The sequence below is a fragment of the Myotis nattereri genome (assembly GCF_964212035.1).
Source record: "Myotis nattereri genome assembly, chromosome: 6".
In the NCBI taxonomy this organism is placed as follows: Eukaryota; Metazoa; Chordata; class Mammalia; order Chiroptera; family Vespertilionidae; genus Myotis; species Myotis nattereri.
The window spans coordinates 7,604,498-7,623,306 of NC_138081.1; the positions used below are offsets into that span (position 1 = coordinate 7,604,498).

Below are 18,809 nucleotides of genomic sequence, written 5' to 3' on the forward strand. Positions count from 1 at the left end.
GCCAATTATTCCAAGAAAGCAGCTCCGTCGTCTCCCGTGAGCCGTGGCGCAGCTGGAATTTGATGTGTAGGAGCCCTCCTTTTGGGCCCCGTCAAGTGTGTAACGTTGGCCATGCCTGCATTTGTGTGTTTGTTTTTTAAAATATGTTTGCTTTTTTTTTTTTTTTTTTTTTTACTGATGTGAGAGAGAGAGGAAGGGAGAGGGAGAAACAGATAGAAACATCGATGAGAGAGGAACGTCAACATTGGTCAGCTGCCTCCTGCATGCCCTAACGGGGATCGAGCTGGCAGCCAGGGCATGTGCCCTGACCGGGAATCGAACCGTGACCTCCTGGTGCAGGGTCGATGCTCAACCCCTGAGCCGCTGTGGCCGGGCTCATCTGTGTGTTTTGCCCATTCCTTCCAGCACTGTCCCTTTGAATGTGGACACTGTCCAGTATGATAGCCACGGGCCACTTGGGCTGCTGAGCCCTTGAAAGGTGGCTAGTGCGGCCGAGGGATTGACTTTCTTTTTTTAGGAATTGAATTTTCTTTTTTTTTGGCAGTTAAAATGCTTTTATTTTTGGTGAAATGTTTTATTCCTAAAAGATGTAGAGCTTATAAGTGTCATGTTATGGTATAAACACAGCTCTAGTGGTATTTTTTTGGGGGGGAGGTCTAGTTTTGGACAAGTTGAATTACAGGGTTCTTGCCTGGCTTATTTGGATTTCTGGTTGCCTAGGGCATCCATGGAAAGCAGGGGAGCCGGCCTTTGTACGGTGCCTGGAGGGAGGCAGACATTTGTTGTCACCGGGAATGAAGAGCGAGGGAGAGGCGTCTGAGAGGGAGACGGTGCAGGAAGCTGAGCTCTTCCCTCGGCCTTGCTCCTTCAGCAGGAATTGAATTTTCGATTGTATTTCATGGTATTTAACTTCAATGTAAATAGTCGATGGACAGTGCCACCCTGGACGCCCTGAGCGTCCCCGTGGCACTGGGCAGGGTGCTGGCTCCTGGTGCGCCCCCGGAGGACACAGCCCACGGACTGCTTGGAGCTGGGCGAGGCTGGCAGGACCCCTGTCCAGTTGCTCTCAGCTGAAAGCCCCCATACTCCAGACGGGGCCGGTTATCTCGAATATTGCTAAAAGCTGTACCCAATCGAACATTTCCCAAGCGGAGGCAGCCGGGAATTTTCTCAGTTCGACATAGAAATATTGGTTATTCGATGCCAATCAGAAATTCTACCTGATAATTCAGTCATTTGTTTTCCAATTTAAAAAGATTACTTAGCATGTGTAGTTTGTTTGAAAGAGAAAAATCTTCTGAATTTTCTTTGATCGTTTTTGTTTAAAATCCCTTCCTCCTCATGAGTCAGCGTGGCCCTGTCTTGTGGCCCAGGGAGTGCCTAGTGGGACTCGCACCACCGTCCATCCAGTGCACCGTCTGTCCAGTGCTCCGTCCATCCAGTGCGCTGTCCATCCGTCCAGTGCGCCCTCCATCCAGTGCGCCGTCCGTCCAGTGTGCCGTCCATCCAGTGCGCTGTTCGTCCAGTGCGCCGTCCATCCAGTGTGCCGTCCGTCCAGTGCGCCCTCCGTCCAGTGCGCTGTCCATCCGTCCAGTGCGCCGTCCATCCAGTGCGCCATCCGTCCAGTGCTCCGTCCATCCAGTGCGCTGTCCATCTGTCCAGTGCGCCCTCCATCCAGTGCACCGTCCGTCCAGTGTGCCGTCCATCCAGTGCACTGTTCATCTAGTGCGCCGTCCATCCAGTGTGCCGTCCGTCCAGTGCGCCGTCCATCCAGTGCGCTGTTCGTCTAGTGCGCCGTCCATCCAGTGTGCCGTCCATCCAGTGTGCTGTCCATCCAGTGCGCTGTTCGTCTAGTGCGCCGTCCATCCAGTGTGCCATCCGTCCAGTGTGCCGTCCATCCAGTGCGCTGTTCGTCTAGTGCGCCGTCCATCCAGTGTGCCGTCCGTCCAGTGTGCCGTCCGTCCAGTGTGCTGTCCGTCCATCCAGTGCGCTGTCTATCCGTCCAGTGCGCCGTCCGTCCAGTGCGCCGTCCGTCCAGTGCACCGTCCATCCAGTGCGCCGTCCATCCAGTGCGCTGTCCATCCGTCCAGTGTGCCGTCCGTCCAGTGTGCCGTCCGTCCAGTGTGCTGTCCGTCCATCCAGTGCGCTGTCTATCCGTCCAGTGCGCCGTCCGTCCAGTGCGCCGTCCGTCCAGTGCGCCGTCCATCCAGTGCGCCGTTCATCCAGTGCGCTGTCCATCCGTCCAGTGCACTGTCCATCCATCAGTGCGCCGTCCGTCCATCCAGTGCGCTGTACATCCGTCCAGTGCACTGTCCATCCATCAGTGCACCGTCCGTCCAGTGCGCTGTCCATCCGTCCAGTGCACTGTCCATCCATCAGTGCACCATCCGTCCAGTGCGCTGTCCACCCGTCCAGTGCACTGTCCATCCATCAGTGCGCCGTCCGTCCAGTGCGCCGTCCGTCCAGTGCGCCGTCCATCCGTCCAGTGCGCCGTCCATCCGTCCAGTGCGCTGTCCATCCGTCCAGTGCGCCGTTGGTGAGCGCGATGCAGTTCTTACTAGGGAGTGGGGGCGGACCAGTCGTTGTTGGATGACTGTAGGATGTCCGTGTCCAGCCTCAAGGCAGTACTTCCTGGTGCCGCCGGCCCGTGGACTGTGGGCCTGGGGCGGGCCGATCTCACTGTTGGCCAAGGGGCTTCCCAGCTCCCATTTTTGCTGCCTGTGGCAGGTCTGGTGGCGCTCCTGCCAGTTGTCCCGAGAGATGCCCATGGCTCGATGCCAGCTGGAAAGAGCTTTACTTTCCACACAGTAGACGTGCAGTGTTATGTTAGTTTTAGGTGTGCGGCGGTGATGAGCCATTCATACAACTTACGAAGTGACCACCCGCATAAGCCTCGTGCCCTCTGACACCATCATAGTCATTGTCATGTGATTGCCTATATCAGTGATGGCGAACCGTTCGAGCTCGGCGTGTCAGCATTTTGAAAAACCCTAACTTAACTCTGGTGCCGTGTCACATAGAGAAATTTTTTGATATTTGCAACCATAGTAAAACAAAGACTTATATTTTTGATATTTATTTTATATATTTAAATGCCATTTAACAAAGAAAAATCAACCAAAAAAATGAGTTCGCATGTCACCTCTGACACGCGTGTCATAGGTTCGCCATCACTGGCCTACATCCTCGCTGCTTGAATAGCACGCTGTGTCCCAGGGTGTGCGGGCTGCCCTGGCAGTCAGCCCCCCGACAGCTTGCCCATGGCTTTCGCCTTGGCCAGTGGCTGGGACAGGCGGGGAGAGTGACGAGCCCCTTTGAGGGCGGCGCTGTGGAGAAGGTGCGACAGGCCAGGACAGCTCTTGAAGTGTGGTCACGGGAACGCCTGCATCAACCGCCATGGGGACCACCTAGAAAGAAGGTCATAGGCCCCACCACAGACCGACCGTGGTGCCTGGTACATTGGTGACCCCTACCCCGCCCGGGAACTCCACCTCTTGCTAGTCACACCTGGCGAAGCGCCCCTGACCTGGGCTTGGCCCTGTGATTTGCTCTGGGCAGCATGACGGGGGGAGAGGCTCCACGGATAAGTGCTCGCAGGTTGGAACCTGTCCCTGTGGAATGTACTGTGTGAGTAGGTTCAGGCACCCGCTGGAGAGCCACGTCGGGGAGGGGAGGGGAGGGGAGGGGTGGGACAGGCACCCAGCTGCAGGCTACGCCACCGTCTCAGCACGGGGTGTCATGTGAGTGAAGAAGCTGCCTGGGCACTTCAGCCCCAGCTGAAGCCACGCGGAAGAGAACCCCCAGCTGGACCCAGCCATCCCGCAGAACCACAAAATATTGTAAGTCGTCGTTTTTTTAAAATTTATTTCAGAGAGGAAGGGGGAGAGAGAGAGAGAGAAACATCAATGATGAGAATCATTGACTGGCTGCCTCCTGCACGCCCCCTACTGGGGATCGAGCCCACAACCTGGGCATGTGCCCTTGGCTGGAATGGAACCTGGGACCCTTCAGTCCACAGGCCAATGCTCTATCCACTGAGCCCAGCCAGCTAGGGCATAAGTCATTGCTATAAGCACTGACTTCTGGGGGGTTTGTTATGCAGCAATAGACAGCTGAAACCGCTGCTGAATCAGAACCTTGGTGGCCGTGCCCTTTGTGGCCACACTTCCCATCGTAAACAGCTTCCAGGTGTTCTGATGCCGCTAGAGCCTGAGAGCCCTGGGCAGGGAAAAGGCCGAATTCCAGTGGCATGAGCGGCGTTTCTGGCCCAGGTCCTTGGCGCCCCTCAGCCCCCAGCTCCTGTGTGTCACGCAGAGGTGAGTGAGACGCCAGAGACGCACAGGGAGGGCAGTGCTTTGTGAATCTGAACCCCGCATGGGAGCCGGGGCGCAGTAGCCTCCTTTTTTATTTTTTAAAATATATTTTTATTGATTTCAGAGAGGAAGGGAAAGGGAGAGATAAAAACATCAATGATAAGCGAGAATTATTGATTCGCTGCCTCCTGCACGCCCCCTACTGGGGATCGAGCCCGCAACCCAGGCATGTGCCCAGCCAGGAATGGAACCGTGACCTTCTGGTTCATAGGTCGATGCTCAACCACTGAGCACACCGGCCGAGCCTCTCTTTATTTTTTTATTTTTAATTTAAGTATAACATATGCAGTGAGGTCCACAAATCTTAGGTATGCAACTTAGTGATGTGTACATGCGTGGACACCTGTGAAATCACCACTCAGATGAGGACAGAGAACATTCCAGCACCCCAGAAGGTACCCTCATGCCCTCATGCTCCCTCCTATTGATGCTTCCAGGAGCAGCTGCTGTTCTGATTCTCTCTGCAGATTAGGTTTGCCCGTTCTTGCTCGATTTAGCTGTAGTGTTTTGTGTTTTTGAAGAATAGTTTCCTACACGCCCCCCACCGGGGATCGAGCCTGCAACCTGGGCATGTGCCCTGACCAGGAATCGAATGGGCAGCCTCCTGGTGCACTGGGTGATGCCCAGCATCTGCCCACAGCAGCCAGAGTGTAGCTGTAGTGTCTTTGACTGTGTCTCATAGAATAGATTTTTTAGTGGTTCCCCTCGGTATTACTTTTTTTAATACACAACTTACCACAGTCTACCAGTGTCCACACTGACCAGTTATAATGAGGTGTAGGAACTTTATCTCTTTAGGTCCCTTACCAGGGTAGCAAATGCTAGTAGATGTATCCCCACTTATGATCTAATTTTAATAAGCATTTCCTTTACGTACTTTGAGAAACACATTGGTCAATGTTATAACTTTTTCTTTGACCCTCACACATAATTTAGAAAATTCAGGAGGATAAGGAAATTCTATCATATACTCATATTTTTACTCTTTCTATCGGTCCCATTTCCCCCCGATGTGCCAAGATTCCTTCTTTCATCCTTTCCTTTCTGTTCTAAGGATTTCCTTCAGCCATTCTTGCAGGGCAGGTCTGCCAACAGCACATCCTCTCCGTTCTCCCTCCTCTGGGAGCCTCCATTTCTCCTTCTGTCCTGACGGCTGTTTTCACTGAGTGTCGTATTCTGAGGGGGCAGCCTTTTCCATCAGGAGCTGAAATGTGCCCTGCCCCTCTGGCCTCGTGGCTTCTGTGAGAAACCTGCCGTCATGTGAATGATTTTTCCTTTTGGGGTAAGGCGTCGCTTTTGACATGTTTTCTTTGTCTTTAGTTTTCAGGAGTTTGATTCCGATGTGTCTTTGAGTGGGTTTTCCCAGTTTACCTGTTTGGCGTTTATTAAGCTTCTGAAATCTGTAGATAGATGTCTTTTGCCAAATTTGGGTGTTTTTCCAGCCACTACCTCTTTGAATACTTTCTCAGCCCCACACTCTCCTCTCCGTCTGGGACTCGGACAGAATGTTGGGGCTTTTGCTGCAGGCCCACAGGTTCCTGGCTGGCCTGTGTTCATTCCTCTTTTCCAGCCCATTTCCTCTCTGTCCCGATGGGCTGGTGTTTATTTCTCCATCTCCAAGTTCACTGACTTTCCCGTACTATTCCATTCTGCTGATGAGCTCGGCTAATGAGCTTTCAGTACTAAAATTTCCATTAGGCTCTTGTACTTCGTTGCGAAGGCTTTCTGCTTTTTCATTTGTTTCGAGCGTGTACGTAATTGCTTGTTGAAACCTTCTTAAGATTGCAGCTTTAACACCCTTGTTAGAAAATTCCAACGTTGTGTCATCTTGGTGGCATCCGTTGGTTGGGCCTTTCCTCCTTCTGGTTGCGATTTCCCTGGGCCTTGGTGTGACAGGCTCATGTTTGGTCTCCTGGACATCGGGTGTTATGTTATGAGACATGGCTCTTAGTTAACTCTTCTGTCTTAGCAGCCTTCCTCCAGCACGGGGCCTTATTGGTGCTGAGGGGCTGGGAGGAGTCCAGGTTCCCCACTTGATCTTAGTTGACACCCTGGTGGGAAACAGGGGTGCCTCCTTGCTGCTGGGCAGGGGTGGGAGTTCCAGCTTCCCACCAGACCTCCACCGACACCTCCCTGCCTGGAAAGGGAGGGTCCCTTGTTACTGCTGCCCATGTGTTCTTTTTGTTGTTGTTGCATATCTCCTTTAAAAAACACACCCACAATTCTTTATTGTTGAAAATATTACATATGTCCCCTCTTTCCCCCCCACTGACCTCATCCATCCCCCTCCCCACCCCCACCCCCTGCCCCAGGCTGGAAGCACCTTGTTGTCTGTGTCCATGGGCCATGCATAGATGCATTCAAGGTCTTTGCTTGATTACCTCCCACCCACTCCCCCTCCCTCGCCTTTTCTCTGAGATTCCCCACTCTGTTCCATGCTTCCATGTCTCTGGATCTACTCCATTCATTAGTTTATCTTGTTAGTTAGATTCCATGTATGAGTGTAGTATGTGATACTTGTCTTTCTCTGACTGACTTATTTCACTCAGCATGAAACTCTCCAGGTCCCTCCATGCTGTCTCATAGGGTAAGAGATTCTTCTTTTTTACTGCTGCATAGTATTCCATGGTGTAAATGTACCACAGCTTTTTTATCCATTCATCTACTGATGGGCACTTGGGCTGTTTCCAGATCTCAGCTATTGTAAATTGCCCTGCTATGAACATAGGGCTGCATACATTCTTTCTGATTGGTGCTTCAGGTTTCTTAGGATATATTCCCAGAAGTGGGATCACTGGGTCAAATGGCAGTTCCATATTTCTTTTTTTGAGGAAACTCCATACTGTTCTCCACAGTGGCTGCACCAGTCTGCATTCCCACCAGCAGTGAACTAGGGTTCCCTTTTCTCCACATCCTCACCAGCACTTGTCATTTGTTGATTTGTTGATGGTAGCCATTCTGACAGGTGTGAGGTGATACCTTATTGTAGTTTTTTTGTTTGTTTTTGTTTTTAAAAAAATATATTTTATTGACTTTTTACAGAGAGGAAGGGCGAGGGATAGAGAGTTAGAAACATCGATGAGAGAGAAACATCGATCAGCTGCCTCCTGCACACCCCTTACTGAGGATGTGCCCGCAACCAAGGTACATGCCCTTGACTGGAATTGAACCTGGAACCCTTGAGTCCGCAGGCTGACGCTCTATCCCAGCCGTGGGCAAACTACGGCCCGCGGGCCGGATCCGGCCCGTTTGAAATGAATAAAACTAAAAAAAAAAAAAAAAAGACCGTACCCTTTTATGTAATGATGTTTACTTTGAATTTATATTAGTTCACACAAACACTCCATCCATGCTTTTGTTCCGGCCCCCCGGTCCAGTTTAAGAACCCACTGTGGCCCTCGAGTCAAAAAGTTTGCCCACCCCTGCTCTATCCACTGAGCAAAACTGGCCAGGGCCCTCATTGTAATTTTAATTTGCATCTCTCTGATGATCAATGACTTTGAGCATCCTATATAATAAAACCCTAAAATGCAAATCGACCGAATGACAGAACGACCAGTCACTTTGACACGCACTGACCACCAGAGGGCAGAAGCTTAACACAGGACCTGCCCTCTGGTGGTCAGTGCACTCCCACAGTGGGAGCACCATGCTTACGGCTGGTGAGCGCAGCGGCAGTGGCAGGAGCCTCTCCTGCCTCCACTGGAGGCGGGCAATAAGCAGTGAGGGGTCCAGGACTGTGAGAGCTCCGGACTGCGAGAGGGATGTCTGACTGCCAGCTTAGGCCTGAGCCAGCAGGCGGACATCTCCCGAGTGGTCTCGGACTGCAAGAAGGCGCAGGCCCGGCTGAGGGACCCCTCTGCACAAATTTCGTGTACTGGGCCTCTAGTGTTTTCACATGTCTCTTGGCCATCTGTATGTCCTCTTTGGAGAAGTGTCTATTTAGGTCCTTTGCCCATTTTTTAATTGGATTGTTTATCTTCCTTTTTTTAAGTTGTATAAGCTCCTTATATATTTTGGATATTAACCCTTTATCATATATATCATTGGCAAATATGTTCTCCCATACAGTGGGCTCCATTTTCGTTTTGTTGATGGTTTCTTTTGCTGTGAAGAAGCTTTTTATTTTTATGTAGTCCCATTTGTTTATTTTCTCCTTAGTTTTTTTTGTCCTAGTAGATGTATACATAAACATATTCCTACGAGAGTTGTCTGAGATTTTTGTTGCCTATGGTTTCTTCTAGGATTTTTATGATTTCACAACTTACGTTTAAGTCTTATATCCATTTTGAGTTTATTCTTGTGTATGGTGTAAGTTGGTGGTCCGGTTTTATTTTTTTGCATGTATCTATCCAATTTTCCCAACACCATTTATTGAATAGACTGTCTTTATTCCATTGTATGCTCTTACCTTTGTCAAATATTAATTGAGAATAATAGCTTGGGTCAATTTCTGGGCTCTCTGTTCTGTTCCATTGATCTATATGCCCATTCTTGTGCCAGTACCAGGCTGTTTTGATTACAGTGGCTTTGTAGTATAACTTGACATCTGGTATTGTGATTCCTCCAACTTGGTTTTTCTTTCTCAAGATTGCTGCAGCTATTCGGGGTCTTTTTTGATTCCATATAAATTTTTGGAGTGTTTGTTCAAGATCTGTGAAATATACTGTTGGTATTTTAGTAGGGATTGCATTGAATCTGTAGATTGCCTTGGGTAGTATGAACATTTTAATGATGCTGATTCTACCAATCCATAAACACGGCATATTATTCCACTTGTTTATATCTTCTATCTCTTTTTTCAATGTCCTGTAGTTTTCTGAGTACAGGTCTTTTGCCTCCTTGATTAAGTTTATTCCTAAGTATCTTAATTTTTTTGTTGTTGCAGTGATAAATAGGATTGTTTGTTTAGTTTCTCTTTCTGAGAATTCATTATTGGTGTATCAAAAAGCCTTTGATTTTTGAGTGTTGATTTTGCATCCTGCTGCACTGCCAAATTCATTTATTAAGTCTAGTAGCTTTGTGGTGGAGTCTTTAGGGTTTTCTATGTGTAATATCATGTCACCTGCGAATAATGAGTGCCCATGTGTTCTTTACTAACCTTATTGCTGGGTGACGGTGACAGTCCTGACTAGGCCTCCTCTGACACCGGCCCAGCGAGCAGGGGAGGGTGCCTTGTTACCATTGGGTGGGGGTGAAAATCCCAGCTCCCCACTCATTCTTCTCTGTTACCACCCAGGTGGTGGGGCTGGGGCACTGGATACAGCCAGGCCAGGCTCATGGGAGTTGGGGTGGGGCTAGGGCCACAGGTTTTCCATGGTGGTTGGCTAGAGTAGGGCAGTGGTCGGCAAACTCATTAGTCAACAGAGCCAAATATCAACAGTACAACGATTGAAATTTTTTTTGAGATCCAAAATTTTTAAACTTAAACTATTAACTTAATTAGGGTCCTCCTAAGCTGGCCTTTGCTAAAAACATCCTCAATCTGATTGAGGTACGTTCGCTGAGGTCGACCCCTTCCAACTCTCCCATCCACACTCGTCTTGTATACTTGTTTCCGATAGACGAGTGTGGATGGGAGAGATGGAAGGGGTTGACCTCAGCGAACGTACCTCAAAACAATGTACCTCCCCCACGCTGCCTATCCCGCGGCCCACTGCGCCGTGTCTGCTGTCGCCCCCCACTTCTTCTAATGCCACTTCTTCAAAATAGACTTGCCCAGGCCGAAAACCGACTTCTGTGCATGGGCCACGAAGTTTCAATCGCACTGTATGTGAGCGCCCGCACGTGGTATTTTGTGGGAAAGCCACACTCAAGGGGCCAAAGAGCCGCATGTGGCTCACAAGCCGCGGCTTGCTGACCACTGGAGTAGGGCATTTATTGTTGTAAAGGGTTTTGTCATGCTAGACTGCACCTTCCAGTCCTCTGGCTGGAGAGGCAGGTTGCTGACGTCTCCAGCAGCTAACCCAGGATATACTGGGCGACAAGAAAGCCCGAGGACTCGCTGCTGCGTTGCTCCGTGGACCCTGAGGTCCCTCCCAGGCTGCCTTCTTCTCTCCCCTTCCAGAGCCTTCATAGGTTTCTCACTTTTTATTTTTATGTATGTGTGTATTTATTTTATTTATTTTTGTTGCTTTCAGAGAGGAAGGGAAAATGGAGAGAGAGAGAGAAACATCAACGAGGAGAGAGAATCATTGAATCATTGATCAGCTGCCTCCTGCAGGCTCCACACTGGGGATCGAACCCGCAACCCGGGCATGTGCCCTGACTGGGAATCGAAGTGTGACCTCCTGGTTCATAGGTCACACTCAGCCACTGAGCCACGCCGGCCGGGCCATAGGCTTGCTTTATATATGAAGGCCGGGGTCAGCTGAACCCCACAGGAGGAACAGGGAGGAGTGCGTCTGCTCCCCTCGCGCAGGAGCCAGCGGTCTTGGTCTTGAACTCTGTGTACATAGGGCCCTCTGTGTATGTTCTCTTCAGTTTGGCTTCTCTTGCTCAGCAAGATGCTGCGAGGTTTTCGCACGCGATTGTGTTTTCATTGCTGTAGAGCGGCGATTGTCAACCCTGTTCACCTCACGGCACCCATAACCTAACTACTAAAATTCTGCGCCACACCAAAAACAATAGGTAATATTTTTTGCCAACCTGACAAAAAAATAGCTATAATTTTGACTCATTCACACTGGACGCCTATTGTTGTGTTGGCTGTTGTCATTTATTTTTTTTGACCATCGGAGGGAAAAGAGGTCAGTGCCCTTGACCAAACAGGTATTGCATGTTTTAAAAATTCTGCTGCAGTTGGAAATTCTCGCAGCGGCTGAAAATCGCCGCTGTATAGTATTCAACTGTGTGAACAAACCACCCGGAGGTAGAACTTGCACCGTGGAAAAGCAAACCACCCCTCCTGTGTGCAGCAAAGCACACGGCCTGCTCACCGTCCTGTGTGGATGGCGTTTGGGTCGCTTCAGGGTGGTGAGGCAGATGTCCGCGGGCAGGTGAGCGGTGGCCACCAGCACTCCCGCGGGAACGCGCACTGCAGACGCCTCTGAAAGGGTCTTCCTGGCCCGGCCCTTGCCCTTTCTAGTCACTGCCACATAAAAGCCAGTCATCTTTTAGGAACATGAATTGGATCTCACCCCATTGCTCAACAATACCAATGGCTTCCCTCTGTACTAAGATTAAAATCCAAAGTCCTCACCTAGGCCCACAAGGCCCTGCGGGCTCTGGCCCCTGCCAGCCTCTTCCTCACTCCTGCCCTGTCTGCTTCCTCTCCCTGCCAACCTCCCTTCGTCCACCCCCTCAATCTGTCCATCCACCCATCTGTCCCCCCATTCAGTTTTGGGTGCCTGCAGTGTGCCTAGCTTACTCTGACCTCTGCCAGAAACACTCTTCCCCCAAGTCATCACCTACCTCCCTTTCCCCCTTTATTTAGGTCTTTGTTCAAATGTTATCTCTTCGAAGAAGGATTCTAAAATGGCCCCCCCTCACCCTCTCTCTTTCTCCCCCATATTCTTTCTCTTAGTAGCACTGATCACTACATGAACTTCTAGTGTGTGTTTGCTGCATGTCTTCCTCTTGGCAGACGTGTTCATGGGGTTTTCTCATGGTTCTCTGCTGCAACCCACTGCCTGGAGCAGTGCTGTGCAGGGTAGATACTCGGAATATTTGTTAAAAGTATCAAACACGCTGGCACGGGAGCTGGTCAGACACGCCTCAGCTGGACACCAGCATCATCTCCCGGCGTCTCATGGGCGCGCCCTCCACCTGGTACTCCTCACACGCGTCTCCTGGGATCCTGTGGCTGCAGACTTGGATCAGGGGGTTTGGGAGGGACCTGGGCTTTGAGTAGCAAGGCCTTAACCCTCTGAGCCTCACTTTCCACACCTGTAAAATGGTTCGTTGTGCAAAACGAGGGGTAAGGTGCATACGTGCACGGCACCAGGACCTGGTGCTTGGTAACTTTCTCTTGCCCCGCCTCTGAGCACCTTTCAGGGTCCGAAACTGGAAGTTGCCTTGGGTTTTCTCCCTCTGGTCCTCCTGTCCCCACAAGTTTATCCCCAGATGGACCCTCAGGGGAGCCTTGTCCATTTCATTTCTCCATTGCTAGCCAGCCCTGCCTGTCATAGGCCAGGGTTTGGGGAGGATTCTGGCATTTTTTAAAAAAATATATTTTATTGATCTTTTACAGAGAGGAAGAGAGAGGGATAGAGAGCCTGAAACATCGATGAGAGAGAAACATCGATCAGCTGCCTCCTGCACACCTCCCACTGGGGATGTGCCCGCAACCAAGGTATATGCCCCTGACCAAAATCGAACCCGGGACTCCTCAGTCTGCAGGCCGACGCTCCATCCACTGAGCCAAACCGGTCAGGGCAATTCTGGCATTTTGGCAGTCATGGGGACATATGCAAATGAGATGCAAAGCAGCAGCTAATGGCCTTGATTGCATTTGTGCTGGGAACGCTGGGATAACTGCCTGGCTGGGGTGTGGGGCAGTGACTGCTCTTGGGGTTGGGTGAGAGGCAGTGACAGGAGGTGTCGGCTTCTCCCGGGGGCACAAGGGCAGCTGCTCGGGGGCCTGGGTGAGACCATACGTGTAGTCTGATCCCTTCTATGGAGTGGAACACGGTTAAGGTCCAGCAGTAGGGGCTGAGTTTGGGGACGGGGTGTGGTGGGGGGATATCTCTGGGCCTGTTGGGGCCTGCAATTGGGAGAGTAGAGGGCTGCAGACAGGTGACTTGGAGGCCCCTCCCAACAGCAGATGGGGCTGGATCAGGCTGACAGTGGGGGTGGGGTGGGTGGGGTGGGGATGGGTGCTCCCTGGGCTGGGGAAGGAGCGGGTGACAGAGGGTCAGCTTCTGCCACGGCGCCTGAATGTGGGAGGGCAGAACTCGGGGGCCCACCAGGCAGCAGATGGGGCCGGATCAGGATGCCGGCGGGGTGGGAGGGGCAGCTGTCTTTGGTATCCCTGGAAGGAGCCGGCTCTTTAGTGGAAAGATGATCCTGGGCTGGGGGCTGGCAGGCGCCTGGGAACTCAATCCCTCCTCGCTTTCCAGGGAGCCGCTGCTCTCAGGTGCCAGGCATCCCCCCTCCTGGCCTGGCCTCAGCCTGACCCTCTGCTGAGAGCCTCCCGGCCGAGGGACACTCAGCTGCAGCCTTCCAGTCCAGGGAAGGCCCGGCAGGAAGTCACCTGTCATTCTGGGGTCCTCACTCGTGCCCACTGTTTGACTGGCATTTCAAGTACACATGACCCTGCCCGGCCTGTGATGTAGGGAGAAGCAGCACACTTGCCCCTGAAACTCCCGCACACGGGGATCTTCCTCAGTGGAACCAGCGTGGGACCCGGGCAGAACTTGGCAGCAGGGGGTTCGGATCCCAGACATTTCTTGGCTGTGTCGCCTTGGGCAAATGGCTCAGCCTCGCAGAGTCCCTGTTTGCTTGTCGGTGCTGTGACCTCGCCTGCAGGGCTGCTGTGGCCGCCACAGATGCTGCAGGAGAGCAGGAGTCCAGTGGCCACTAGCTCATCACCTCCGGGCGGGGGCTGTGCCCACCTAGAATAGTCACCTAGAATCGTCCCTGGCACATGGCGGGTGCCTGGCAAATACCTATTGAATGAATGAAACTCCCTGTCTCACCCGTTCCAAGGTGAGTTCCCCTCCCATCTGACTTCTCTGATGCTAGGAGGTCTCATGCAGTGTATAGCATAGCTGATCATTTTAAATATATATATATATATATTTTAATTGTTATTGACTTCAGAGAGGAAAAGAGAGGGAGAGAGAGATAGAAACATCAATGAGAGAGAATCATTGATCGGCTGCCTCCTGCACGCCCCCTACTGGGGACCAAGCTCGCAACCTGGGCATGTGCCCTTGACTGGAATCAAACCTGGGACCCTTCAGTCCGCAGGCCGACGCTCTATCCACTGAGCCACACCAGCCAGGGCTGGCTTCGTTTTCAGTGGGCTTCTGGTTCTTTGCGTTGCTCCTGCCCTCTCTGGGCTGTGCGGGTCCCTGAGGGTTTCCCTGGGCACAGGGCTGCTGTGACCCCCCTGAGGTCCTCTGAGGTGGTGCTGGGCTGGGGACAGCTCATCCTGCGGGCAGCACGTGTCCTGGGCCCCAGCCCCACTTGGTCTCCCCCTCCCCTCACCCCCTGCAAGATGTTGTCCCTCCTGGGGGGACAGGGCTGTGTGAGGGGGCGGGGACGGGCCCATTTCACCCTCTTCTGTCCCGGCTCCAAGTCCCATAACTGGGCAGCCGTAGGGAGGTGGGCGGGGATGTCCATGAGCCCTGGCTGACGGGCTGTAGGTGAAATGTAGTCTGGATCAGGCCGAGGACTTAGAATGAGGGCAAGGCTGCGTGGCAAGCGGGGCCCTGTCTGCACCCCACCCCGGGCCCCTCCAGCAGCAGAGCACATCCTGTCTGATCCCTGGGGGGCGGGCACAGAGCAGAGGGGGACCCTCCCCCGGGAAGTGGCTCGTTATTCCGCGCCCTGGGTGGGACACTTTCACTGGGTCCCTTCTAATGAGGCGAGGGCTGGGCGTGAGTGTGCCGCTGTGATTTGGTGTAGGAAGGGCTGTGTGTCGTATGCTCTGCATCCCTGCGAATGTGTGTGCGTTGATGTTGTGTTACCGTTGTGTGTGTGATTTGTGCACGTATAGGTAGGTGCACAGCTCGTGGCAGTGCATGTGCGCAAATACGTGTAAGTGCGTTGTTGGGATGCACACGTGCATGGACACCTGTTGGTGCGCATGGATCACACGCGTGTAGTGCGAGCCCAGATGTGTGCTCTGAGGGGTGTGTGACAGCCGTGGCCTGGGAGCAGCACCAGAGCTGGCATCACAGGGTCACTGCCAGCCGTGAGCCCAGGGGCCATGGCGCGCAGACAGGTTGTTTTACTACCGTGGGCCTCAGTTCCCAGTCTGTAAAATGGGCGGGAACTTCATGGGATGAGATAGTTCCATGCTATCTCACACGCAGCCTGACCTAGAAAACGCTAAATAAAATGCTGAGCACTGACTGAAGGCGAACGAATGAGAAAGCAAGTGGGAATGTTCACAGCGCAGTCCTGCCCCAGGTTTTAAGGACCGGAGGCGGGGGCGCGGAAAGGCGCGGCTCACAGTGTCCGGCGGTGTCGCAGGCGGGTCCTGGGGAGAAGGAGAGGAAAGAGCCCCCGGCCGGGGAGGCCGCGCGAGCCTGCGTGTCCACCGGCATCTCTGCAGGTGGAGCGTGCGCGCCCTCGATGGTGATGCCGGCGCCGAGCGGGGGGCGGGCGTCCCCTGGCGTACGGGGAAGGGAGGCTGTCCATGCAGCATTGCCCGGTTGCCATAGAAACGGGCAGAAGGAGGTGGGTGGCTGGAAAAGGAGGCGGGCCGGAGCAGGGAGGGGAGGCGCGGCAGTGGGGGCGGGGAGCTGACTCCTGCTTTTCTGGCGCTGCCTCCTGCGCGCGCGAGCGCGGAGCGCGGTAGAGGGGACCCAAGAAGACAGAGCCCCCAGCCCAGGGGCCAGGCGCCCCCCTGCCGGCCACCACGGAGGAGAAGGAGGACAGCCACCCCTCCGGCCCTGGCCTGGCCCAGCGGGGCCAGTGTGCTCCTACCTGCCCCTGGCTTGGTACCAAGAGGGGCCCAGGTAGGCGTCCATGGGGACAGCTGGAGGAGGCTGCTCCGCGAGCGGGGCCCGGGCTCCCCGTCTTCCTACCAGCAGCCCTTGGTAGCAAGCAGAGGGGCCGTAGGGCCAGGGCGGTGGCGGGTGGGAGCAGCCAGCGTCCTGGAGGCACTTCTCGGGCCGGGACCTCCCCTGTTGCCTCTCCTCTCCTGCACTTCTACCCCTCCCACCACTGCCAGGTCTGGACTACAGTGCCCCCTCCCTGGGGAAGTGGCTGAAGGGGCTGAGCTTCCAGGAGCGCACAGTGCCAGTCCTCCCAGGCTGAGGCTAGAGGGGGCGGCAGGGAGAAGTGAGGTTGTCTCACCACCCCCCCCACCCCCCCTCCCGGGGCACTGGTAGGCCTTGATCATTCGGAACCAGCAGATCCTGCCCGCCCTCCACTCCCCCGCCCCTCAGCACCCCAGCAGCCCCGCTGTGGTCTCAGGCATTGGGTTTGGAGCCCCTGGTCAGGGAGGAGGCTTCGTTCCCTTTCCCCCCCAAACTCAGGTCCTTCCCTCCTTGTTTTCCCTGCAGAACCAGGCCCCCTGATTTCCCAAAGGACCCTGTTCCACCCCCAGAAAACCCAGGGTCTCCATGTTGGGTACCGGAGAGCAGGCCCCGGTGGGGAGCCTGTGGCCCTCCCTCCCCAACTTCTGTCCCTGGCTGCATCGCTCCTGGGGACAGTGCTGCTGTTGCTGCTGCTGGGGGAGCTCTGGCGCTGGGGTGGAGCCTCAGGCCGCTCGGCTTGCGCAGGGCTGGGCCTGGGGCCTGGGGCCTGGGGAGGAACTGCCTGGACTCTAGGCACAGAGGGCAGGACGCCTGCTGATGCAGTGGGTGGGTGCACCTGGTCCCGCTTTGCCCTGGGTGGAGCTGGAGGGCCTTGGCCTGTGTGGGGAGGTGATCCTAGCCTGAGGGGCTGGGGGTTGGTGTGTGCAACCTTGGGCGCGTCAGGGTCCAGGGAGGCAAAGGTCTGCCCCTTCTCCTGCCTGCCTTCTCTACCCACACCCGCTGAGAGCCCAGCGCCCACCCACTGAGAGCCCGGCGCCCACCCGCTGAGAGCCCAGCGCCCACCCACTGAGAGCCCGGCGCCCACCTGCTGAGAGCCCAGCGCCCACCCGCTGAGAGCCCAGCGCCCACCTGCTGAGAGCCCAGCGCCCACCCTCTGAGAGCCCAGCACCCACCCTCTGAGAGCCCGGCGCCCACCCTCTGAGAGCCAGGCACCCACCCACTGAGAGCCCGGAGCCCACCTGCTGAGAGCCTGGCACCTGCTCTGGCACAGCATGTGGAACTTCTTCCCCTGGGCTCTTGGGGTCAGAGGACCTTGTGCAGGGGCCGAGGTGGGGTCCCTGGGCCTCTGACAGGGGGAGGAATACCCACTCACAGCTGATGTGGTTCCATTCATTTCTGCGAATGTTAGTTGCACCTGCTGAATGTAAAACCTCCAGCTTTGGGGCTCAGGGCCTGGGGAGTGAGAGGCGGCAGGGAGGGCACGCCTGGGAGCTGGCAGCCACACAGCCCAGGCACACACATGTCTGCTCCCGGCCCCCTCGCCCCACCAGGGCCTGGCAGGCGCTGGCATCTGCCCTACCTCACCTGCAGCCGCTGGCCTCCATCCCAGCCCGAGTGGGGGCTGTGAGCCTGGGGCACAGGCCCTTTGGCAAGACCCCCCGGCCTGGCCCTGCCTCTCCCCTCCTGGCCTCCTCTTGGCCACAGCCCCACTCTCTTCAGTTTGGGTTTTTTTCTGTCCCACAGGTCCCCAGGGTCTGCTTGCTCCATCTCTCTCCTACACTCCATTGCCCCCAGACTCTGGGACAGTGAGCCCACCAGTGGGCCCCCCCAGGCACATTACCAGCCTCACCCCATCCTGGCAGCCAGGTGGGAGCCCCAGCCCACCCCCAGCAGCCTTCCCCTGGTCACAGGGAGCTGAGGGAGGCCCCGGAGCACTCAGAGACCTGCAGCTCAGCCCAGAGCTGGGCCTGGGTCTGGAACCAGTTGGGCCCCTCCTTACGGCCGCTGCAGGAGCTCTGGGGAGAGGAGGGAGACATGTCCGCTCGCTCTTCAGGGCAACTCAGGGACTCAGACGGCCTCCATCTCCCCCAGCTGTTCCTGTGCCGCCACACTCCCCCTGCTAGCTGCTCAGGCCAAACCCCAGAGCCATCTCTGACTCCTCACACAGACAAGCCATCAGCAAAGCCTGGGGCTCGAATGTCAGAGCCTCTTCTCACTATTCCAGCATCACCGCCCTGTCGAGGCCCCATCTTCCCTCACCTGGAGGATGCAGGTTATGGGGCTCCCTGTCCTGCTGGCCCCTGCAGCCTGCTCTTCCCCAGCAGGCAGGGGTCCTTAAAACCCAAGCCTGATCGCGTCGTACCTCCTCAAACCCCCAGAGGCTCCCATCTCCCTGGGAAGGGGGTTGGGAGGGGGGTTAAGGCTCTTACTCTGACCTACAGGCCTCCTGTGATGGATCCTTCCCCAGCCTCCCACCCAGCCTCCCTGGCCTCCCCTCCCTCTCTCCTCACTCACTCTGCTCCAGCCACAGGGCCCCTTGCTCCTCAGCCAGGCAGCCATGCTTCTGCTCAGGGCCTTTGCACTGGCTGTTCCCTCTGCCTGGATGCTCTTCCCCCAGGTGGCTGCCTGGCTCCCTCTCTCATCTCCTTCTGAAATGCCTCTTCCTGTGTAAAATGGCCTCGTTTCCAGCCCCCCTGCCCCTCCCTGTCCCCTGCCCTGCCCTTTTCTTCTCCACAGCCCTGGCCACCTTCTAACACACTTGATCATTGGCTTATGTGACTGG

At 54.8% G+C, this 18,809-nt stretch overlaps 1 protein-coding gene across 3 annotated transcripts in view; it reads left to right on the forward strand.

Annotated features, from left to right (window-relative positions):
* The window catches only part of PACSIN1 (protein kinase C and casein kinase substrate in neurons 1), a 61,858-nt gene that overhangs the window by 28,033 nt on the left and 15,016 nt on the right, over positions 1-18,809 (forward strand). Inside the window, exon 1 of one of the 3 annotated variants that reach the window (XM_081095011.1) lies at positions 15,826-16,003. The exons of the other annotated variants lie outside the window; for them this stretch is intronic. The gene's annotated coding sequence lies outside the window, so the exon portion shown is untranslated. Of the gene's footprint in view, positions 1-15,825; positions 16,004-18,809 lie in introns of those variants that run through there. 3 annotated transcript variants of the gene reach the window in all.